The sequence below is a fragment of the Vombatus ursinus genome, unplaced genomic scaffold, assembly GCF_900497805.2.
Source record: "Vombatus ursinus unplaced genomic scaffold, bare-nosed wombat genome assembly UNPS02009918.1, whole genome shotgun sequence".
Classification (NCBI taxonomy): domain Eukaryota; kingdom Metazoa; phylum Chordata; class Mammalia; order Diprotodontia; family Vombatidae; genus Vombatus; species Vombatus ursinus.
In genome coordinates, this window is record NW_020949696.1 from 3,299,084 (window position 1) to 3,308,084 (window position 9,001).

The following is a 9,001-nucleotide window of genomic DNA, read 5'->3' on the forward strand; positions in this document are numbered from 1 at the left end:
AGCTGCCCAGTGGCCTTGGCGGTTTGAGTAAAAACATTATTTCTGTCATTTTTTAATGTTCTACTTTCCATCATCACTCCTTCCTATCTCCAACCCCCAAATTAGGTTGGGGTGGGAGTGCTCAAATCAAGCCAAGGGTAGTGAAGACCGTGGGATTATAGATTTAGAGCTGAAAGGGACCTTGAAGACCACTTAAAACAACCCCCTCATTCTATAGATGAGGAAACTGAGGCAGATGGGTGATGATTTTGGACAAGGATGGCACCACTCACATTGGAATAGGCTCAGGATGAAGTGTCTCCCCCAATCTTGTTGTCCTTTTTTCTCTTTCATTGAGTTAGCAAATATTGCCAGTTATGGTCACAAATATGTCTCCTTCCCTCAGTCCCTTTCATCCAAGTTCATAGTAAATTAGAAAGGAAAAAAGAGAATAAAAAGGTAGAGAAGCAGGAAAAGGAAAAGGAAGAAGAGAGGAAGGCAAGAAAGAAGAAGAAAGCCAGCAACTTAACTTCCAGGGTGAAGTAGGATTCCAGGGAAATGAGTTCTGGTTCCCCTTAGGAAACTTTAAATAGTCATAGCTGTTAGTATAGACCTAGAATGGAAAACTCATAGAATGTCATTCTCCTGACAACCCATGGCAATCATCTCAGCCAACCCTTTCACTTGACAGATGGGGAGACTGAGGCCCTACAGGGGAAAAGATCACGTGTCAAATCCTAGGGCAAGTAATGGACCAGATGATTCCCAGGTCTAGTACCTCAATTCAGTTCCATCCCCCAGCTAGGCCTTAGCCCTAGGCCTCCATATCCTTTCTCATTGGGTTCCTCCTAAACTGCCTCTTGAGGATGCAGGACTGGAAGGATCCTGAGAGATCATCTAGTCCAAACCTCTCATTTTAAAGATAGAAAACTGAGTCACAAAATTTGCTTAGTAGGAATGTATATGTATAGCCTATATCAGATTGCACATCATCTTGGGTAGGGAGGTGATGAGGGAGGGGGAGAAAAATTTAAAACTCAAAAGCTTATGGAAGTGATTGTTGATAAATCAAAAGAAATTAATAAAGAAAGAAAAAGAAAACTGAGTCACAGAGAAAGTTAAATTAGGAGAGACCTGTGCAATGTGGGACAGGGAAAAGGTAGACATAAAGTAAGAGGACCAGAGTTTTAAGTTCATCTCTGTCATTTACTTCCTATTTGACCTTGGGCAAGTCATTTAATTTTGCTGAGTTTCAGGCTGTCCATCTGTAAAATGAAAGGTTTGGATTAGATTGTCTTTTCTAATTCTAAATATATGATTCTGTGATCCTTCATAATCCCACCGAGTCGCAGTAATGTGCATGCTTCAAGGCCACACACTCCCAATCTGGGAAATTCTGGAGATTCTCGGGTCTTTGAGAGTGACAAAAATAAAATACTATGTCTATCAAAAAAAGAAAGAAAGAAAACTGAGTCACAGAACGAGGAAGTGACAGCCAGTCAGTGTCAGATCTGAGATCAGAACCCTGATTTCCAGAATCCAAATCTAATGCTTTTTGTACTACAAAAAGTGAGGGTTTGTGTTATTCAGAGACCTTACTTTTTCCCTAGATATACTTCTGAAACATATACCTAAGGGGAATCCTACTTGGTTGAAGTAGAATTACTAGCCATGTTTTTACATAGCTTTACACTCTTTTTTAGGAGTGACGGAATCAGTTTGAAAAGTGAATTGACCAGCTCTCTTTGATCTGCCCCTGTTTTCTCTGGAGTGGGCTATACCTGTAAGGTAAGAGCCAATGGAACTCCTCCAGGAGAGTAAGGCCAAAGGAGGGGCTGACCTAAGAAGAGCTGTGAGCCTTAGAAGAAATTCAAAAAGCCTGGAAGGTGAGAAGGGAAAGATGTGGGTGAAAGGGGGAGGACCGCCTGTGGAGGTCCAGTTCTTTCAAATGGTCTGTTTATAGGCTTATGGGCATAAGTCCCACCCCATAATGGCAAAGCCCAAACATCTTTCCCAGAAAGTCCCTTCCCAAACACACACAACACACACACACACACACACACACACACACACACACACACTACACTACACTACACTACACTTCTTCCAGCCTAGGCTCATTAATGATTAACTAACAAAGACCTGGTTTCCTGACCCTAAGCTCCTTCCCAAGGTCAGCAGGCCAACAGTGAGGAGGAATGGACAGGAGTCATCCATAATCTCCCTCCCTACCCCCAGGTGACCAAAATCAAGGTTCAGTTGATCCAGTCCATATTCCTTCCACAGGTATACTCCCCACACACCATTACCCCCCTGGCTCCTGCTCCTCCCCCTTCAGGCTGGAGGGGAAGAAAACTGATTAAAAGCAGTAGAAAATTGAGTCGTGGAGAGGAGACAAGCTTGCCAGTGGAAGAACTAGTGGACCTCCTGCTGATTGACTTTTCTCTTCTCCTCCACCTCCTCCCCTCCAGAGGGAGGTTGAAGAGAGGGAAAACTGCTGATCCCTTCTACTCTTTGTGCCTCAGTTTCCTCATTTGTAAATCAAACAAGGAGCTTGTGCTTGCCATCTCTAAGGTCCCTGTCAGCTCTGAATTTCTCAGGTTCTCTGAAGAATTGGAAAGGATTGGGGGTTGGGGCGGGGAATGGAAAGCAGACTGAGGAGAACCAATTAACTTAGATGTGGAGGCCTGGGAAGGAGACCAAAGTGGGAGGATAATGATTCTGGAAGGCCTCAGAAACTCCCAATCCTAACCAATCCCAGCCTCTCTCCTCCACAGCACTCCACGGGGTTGGAAGCTTAGGAACCTGTTGGAAAAAAAGAAAAGCCCCTTAAACAACGAAGGGGGTGTCAGAGGACACTGTCTCCACCCTCGGTTCACTTTCCCTCTTTTCAGGGCTTGGTGTTCATTTTCCCACTGGTGACTTCCTGAGTGGGGAAGGCCAACTCTGCCAGGGTAGTTTCTGCCCCTTAAGAAGGGGAAGGGATGATTTACCTTTTGGTCTGCCTGGTTTTGCTTTGTTTACTTATCATGTTTTTTCTCTGCCTCCAGAGCATCTCTGTGGCTTTGGGCAAGCCCCTTCCATTCACTGGGCCTCAGTTTTCTCATATTCAAAATAAGGGAGACTGGACTCCACAGGACACTTAAGGCCCCTTCCAGCTCTACCACTTCATTCTAACATTACATTTCTAAAATTCTAGGGTTCAAAGTTCCAGGATTCCAAGACTCTGTCTAAGATTGTGTGATTCTAAGATTCTGTGACTGCTCCTGAGTCGAGTTCCACCCCCAGGCGGGTGGCGACAATTTCCTAGACTCTTCGACATCGAAGGACCTAGGGAGTGCCTGGAGCAGCAAGGGCAGGGCGACGCTGGAAACTGAGGTGAGGGAGAGTACGACCTCCCGGCCTTCCTTAGCATTCACCCAGCCAAGCGCTCTGAGGGCCCTCGGGATGCGGGACACCCCAGTGGTCCCCAGGCCGCTTAGGCACTCTGCGGAGGAAAGAGAATTAGCAACTCACATTGCATAAGCCCACCTCTGGCCCCAGCCGAGTGGATGCGGGAAAGGATTAGAAAAAAAAACTTGCAGCTGCCTCCTTCTCTCCGCCTGCCCAACCTACTCCGCCACAGACTCCATTTCGTCCCGGAATCCTGTGTTTTGGAAGGGAGTTGTGAATAGATATAATCCATTAGAGAGTGAAATGAAGGAGATCTCGTAAAGGCCGGTTTCCACTCCTGGTAAATAAAACTGTTGGGCACCCGGGAGAGAGCAGTCTGGCAGCTGGGAAAGGCAGTAGCAAGTGTGGCTGCTAATTCGGAGGCCGGAGCCCTAGGTCGTTGCTCTGCCCAGGCCCGAGCCCTCCGAACCCTCGGGGTTTGGGGTTTGGGGGCAGGGAGGGGAGGAAGGGAGGGAAACAGACGCTTCAGAGGGGCCCCTGAGTAGGAAGCAGCTGGGGTAAGCAACGCTGGGGTTGGGAGAGGTATGGCGGCAACCAAGCCCGGGTTTATCAGACTCCCCCCTGCCTGGGCCATCGATCGCCAAAGCCCCTCCTTAAAGGTGACTGTCCCCTCTGAGCCCGGTTGTAGGCCCCCCTCAGAAATCGATAGTCAAGATGCACTGCCTAGTTGGTTTTGTCAATGTCTGTAAGAACTCGAACGGCGAACTGCGGCTGAAAACGGGCCTCCGAGCCGGGCTCGGCTGAAGGGCCCTGGCCAAGCGGGTGCTGCGTGTTGGGGTGGGGTAGGGGGATAGACAGAGAAAAGGATACTGATGTTCCCATTTAAAATTGCAACCAGGAGGCTGGTAAGGCCCCTTACCAATTCCTGCCCCTTCTTCCTATTCCTCCCGCGCCCCAGCTTGGGGGCTGGCGGGGGGACCAGGGGAGCGGGGAAACAGGCTGGCCCAGCACTTCTCAGTCAGGTAGCAAAGTTAGAGTTCCTTCCATGAGCCCTTAAAGAGAATCGCCCCCCTCCCCCCAACACACATAGATACACTTATACCTTCATCCCAGCATTCTCCCCACCGGACTCCCTCACACACCCTTGCCCTACCTATCCTTCACCTTTCTGTCGCTGTTCCCTAGCCCTCCTAGTGGTGAGTGGGTGGGAGCCGGACCAGGAAGCCTCCCTTCCTCCGCCCAGCCTCACCCGGCTCGCGCAAACAACCCAGTTGTTTGCCGAGATGTCGGCTCGGCTTCGGAGAATAGAGAGAGATGAGGATTAAATAGAGAGAGGGGAAGCGGAGGGGGTGGAAAAAAAGACAGAGAGGAAGAGGGGAATCAATAGGGTGCAGCTGTCGAACGGAGAAACAGCAAAGAAAATGAACAACTACATTCGAACTCATTGTGGCCGGCTCCCGGCTACCGTTCCGGCGGGGCTCCCTGCCCAATCTCCCCAGATTTGCCGAAATGGAGAGTTGACCTGCTGGAGCAGGGAGGCCTGGAAGCCAAAGCATCCGAACGTCGAAACGGTAGACGCTTCTAACATCAGAAAGCCTGTTCAGCAGCAGATACGAACATTGGAACTTCCGAACTTTCGACTGACCCTCAGAACATTCGAAATTCCGAACTTCCGACCCTCAGAACATCTGGGTCTCAGAACGTTCGAACTTCCGGCCATCAGATTGTCTGGATATTCTAACACCCAAACATTCAAAATAAACACCAGAACCTCCGAATGGAGGAACGTCTAAAACTCCAAACAAAATTATCTAAATAAAGTCTTTATCGCTCATCTTTATGTTATGTTTATAAATGTATTTTGGTGGATTTTTTTATTTTTTATTTTTTATTACAATAAGGAGGGAAAAGAGCCCAGAGATAGATTTTTTTTCTCCCTTCCCGAATGCTTGAGTCCGGCTGGTTTAAATTCCCTATTCTTTCGTTTTCGTATGTTTCCATGCTTTGGAGAAACGGGAGAGATTCGGTTTCGTTTGGAACCACGGCGGGGTTGGGTCTTCTGTGTTTTTTAAATTGCCACTATTTATTAAAATCCAGCTGTAATTAAAGTCGGTGAGGGGAGGGGGTCGGGGTGGCCGCTTAATTCCATTTACATGAGAGCAATCCAATAAGCCAGGCTTGGCGGCGGAGCGAGGGAGCCGGGATCTGAAGTCGGCTCCGAATCTCCGGGTCGGAAGAAGGGAGAAGGTGGGGGAAAGAGATAGCGAGGACACAGGTCCTTAAATCAGAAACTTTGGGGGACCTAATCTCCTCTTTCAAAATAGAAGAAAAGGACAGCTCTGGGACCCGCAGAAGACTGCAGCCTTTGCCCTAGAGAAGAGAAAGAAATAATATTGATCAGAAAGGGGAGGGGGGCGTGAATCAAGCTCTCTGGAGTTGGGAAATTTATGACTCTTGAGATGGAAGGGACACACACCAGCTTGGGGACCTTGTATGGGGGGTCTCTAGGAGGCTACCTTACCACGTCCAGCAGCGAGTGCTTGGGCTTGGCCCAATTTTTCTTTATCGAAGGGCGCTAAACTCTACCCAGCCTTCGAATGAATGATCGCGGCGGGAAGTGACCTGGGCCCCGGCCCAGAGATGGTGGCCTCCTGGCCCAGGATCTCCCAGCGCGCCGGGAGCCTGAGATTCGAAGTCGCTCTGTCTCTAAGACTGGCTGGATTGGGCTTTGCTATGAGGGTGGTAGGAGAAGTCTGGACCACCAGGAACTGGAGACTGCCTTGTGGGTTCTGGGCTCTGAATGAAGAGAGATGGACAGATTTGTGAACCCAGAGGTAGGGGCCTGAGGCTAGTATGAAAAGGGGGCTCTTGCCTTCTTTGGCCTCAAACGGAGAAGCCCCCACTGCTTCCTCCCCCACTCTGGCCCCTCAATTTGCCTAATGACGTGGCATCGATCCGCGGGGGCGCTGGGTGTAGCAGAGCCGGCACGCTTGCTCCCTCTTCTCCATTATATTTTACTAATTACTAACAGGCTGCTCGCCCTGCTCCTGGCAGGGAAGGGGAGAGGAGAGGAAGGCCCCTTCCCTCGGCCCCAACCCAAGCTCATAGTAACTTCAGTAATGCTCTATAAAAGAAAGCTCCAAGTGCTGGGAGCTGGGGGTGGAGGCTGGATGTGGGGATACCAAAAATGTACATTTCTATTCTGAAGAGGCGGGAGTTTCCTAAGGGCCAGAGCTGTTCAACAATGGAAAGGTGAAGTCTCAGGAGGGACTGAGCCTTCTATCACTAGATAAAGAACCCCCAGACAGATATTTCAGAGATTCAAGCATCTCAGAACTAGAGAATCTGAAAGTGGGAATCAGATTCAGCTCAAACATTTATCACTTGCCTGCTGTGTGCAAGGCACTGTCTATGCTAGACATTGGGAATACCAAGCTGAAATATCTGGAGACAGTTCCTCCTTGTCGTCCAAGAGTTTAGTCTCTTGGGGTGGGGGAAGAAAGGAGAAGGGGATAAATTGAGCACATGGGCAAAGTAAGTAAATACAAAGTCCGTCCTATTGTAGATTTCGAGCCAGAAGGGATCATACCAAGGTCATTAAATCCAACCTCTTGAAGAAATGAAGGCCAAGAGAGAAATAGTGGCTTGCCCACAGCCACACAGACAGTAAAAGGGAGAGTCAGGATTTGTACCCAGGGCCACAGACTCTAAATCTCCAGCCCTTTCCATTCCGATCATGCTGCTTCTAAGTGAGGGTCATTTCAAGAGGGAGAAAGCAGTAAGTGTCGGAGGGGATCAACGGTGGCCTCCAGTGGAAAGTGTTCTGAGCTGTGTTCAAGGGAAGTTAGAGTTTGTAAGAGAAAGAGGTAGAGATGGAAAGTGAGTTCAAAAGAGATCCGTGCAGCCTTGAACAGGTCTGAGTTAAAGGCTAAGACAATGTGATTCTGAAATAGGCAGTCTGATGAAATAATGAGAAGTCCTAGGCAGAGCATGGAGGTTTTGCTATTTACCTACAAGTTAGGTGCTTAATACTCATTTACTTGACTAGGTGACTACGGGTAAGTCACAACCCCTCTCTGAGCCCAAGTTTTCTCAGCTGTAAAATGGGGATAATAATTTTAAATCTGCCTGCCTCATAGAACAGCTATTGGGAGGGTGCTGAAGAAAATGGGGTTAAGATTCTTTGAGATGCCATGATTCAGGACTGCAGAGGAGACCAGAGTGTAGTATGAGATAGAGAGCTAGGAAGATAGTGTATAAGGAGGAGCTTTGATAACATTATGTAATATTGTCTCTAATGGGTACCTTTGTAAAAAGTAGTTTATTCTCCATCCCCATACATGACTGTGAGCTCTGGAACCCTCATCTAAACTTTGTATCTCCCCCAGCTTGGAGCACAGTTGCTCTGAACATAGTGGAACATAGATGGCTCTAATTGAATGAAAATGTTTTTTTCTGGGCCTGTACCTGTCCCTCAAACACCCATTTCCTCCTGCAGCTTTCAGAAAGCATTGTACACACAGTCCTCATCCACACATTTCAAGGCATGGTGGTGCAGTGGAAAGGACCCTGAACTGGGAGGAACTTAGGTTTCTGATCCTGAGGTCTGCCTCCGACTCGATGTATGTATGACCTTGAGCAGGTCACTTCCCTTCTCTAGCACTTGTGAAATGATAGACTTTATAAATGATCACTAAGGGCTCCCTCAGTTCTGACATATTCCAACGTCCCTTGCATTTCTGACATTATATGTTCTAAGGATCCCTTCCAAATCTGAGATCTAGGTACCACTCCTTCCTCCCATGTTCACATCCCCACAGCATATGCTGTGAGGAAAGAATCTGTTCTTTCCTCCATCCCTACCATAGACCTCCCCCCTCCCATTAAACTCCCCTCCAGGCATCCATAAGCTGTTATTTTTGCTGGTAAGACTCCAACTCAGAATCCATTGGGCTTCTGAATCCTGGGCAGTGTGAGCTGGGAAGCTAGGAGGAGAATTTCCTAATTAAAGGGGCCTGGCAGCAGGTACCTCAGCTGCCCAGCTCCTTGCAAAATCCAATCCAGGCTCCTCAGCTGGAGGTCCCACCTCCCCCTCCAGCCTCTCCACCTCGTTGGATCACCTCTGCTGGCCTCCTGATTCCCACATAAAATGCAAAGCCCCAGCTCCAGTCAGCCCAGCCCCCTGTTGCTTTTCTCCAGGCAGGCTAGGAAAGTCCAAGGAAAGGAGAAGCCTTAAACTGAGACTGTCTCCTTGACCTTATCCTTTTAAGAGCATTTGGGAAAGGAAGGGAAAGGATTTCTCCAACTGCTTTTATGCCCTCTGGCCTTCAGGCCACCTTTCTGTACACTAATGTGTCTGACTACCTATCTGTCCAGCTACCTGTCTGTCTATATTCATGACACTAGTCTGTCTTTCTGTCCACCTGTCTTTCTACCCATGGGGTGTGAGGGAATCCCTAGGCTACACCCTGTATTTGACCAGTAAACCATACAACCTGGGGGTGAGTTCCAAGCTCATTGTATAATAGCCAGAGAGAGAAAGAGAGACAGAGAGACAGAGAGACAGACAGAGACAGAGAGGCAGAGACAGAAGGAGAGAGAGAGAGAGAGAGAGAGAGAGAGAGAGAGA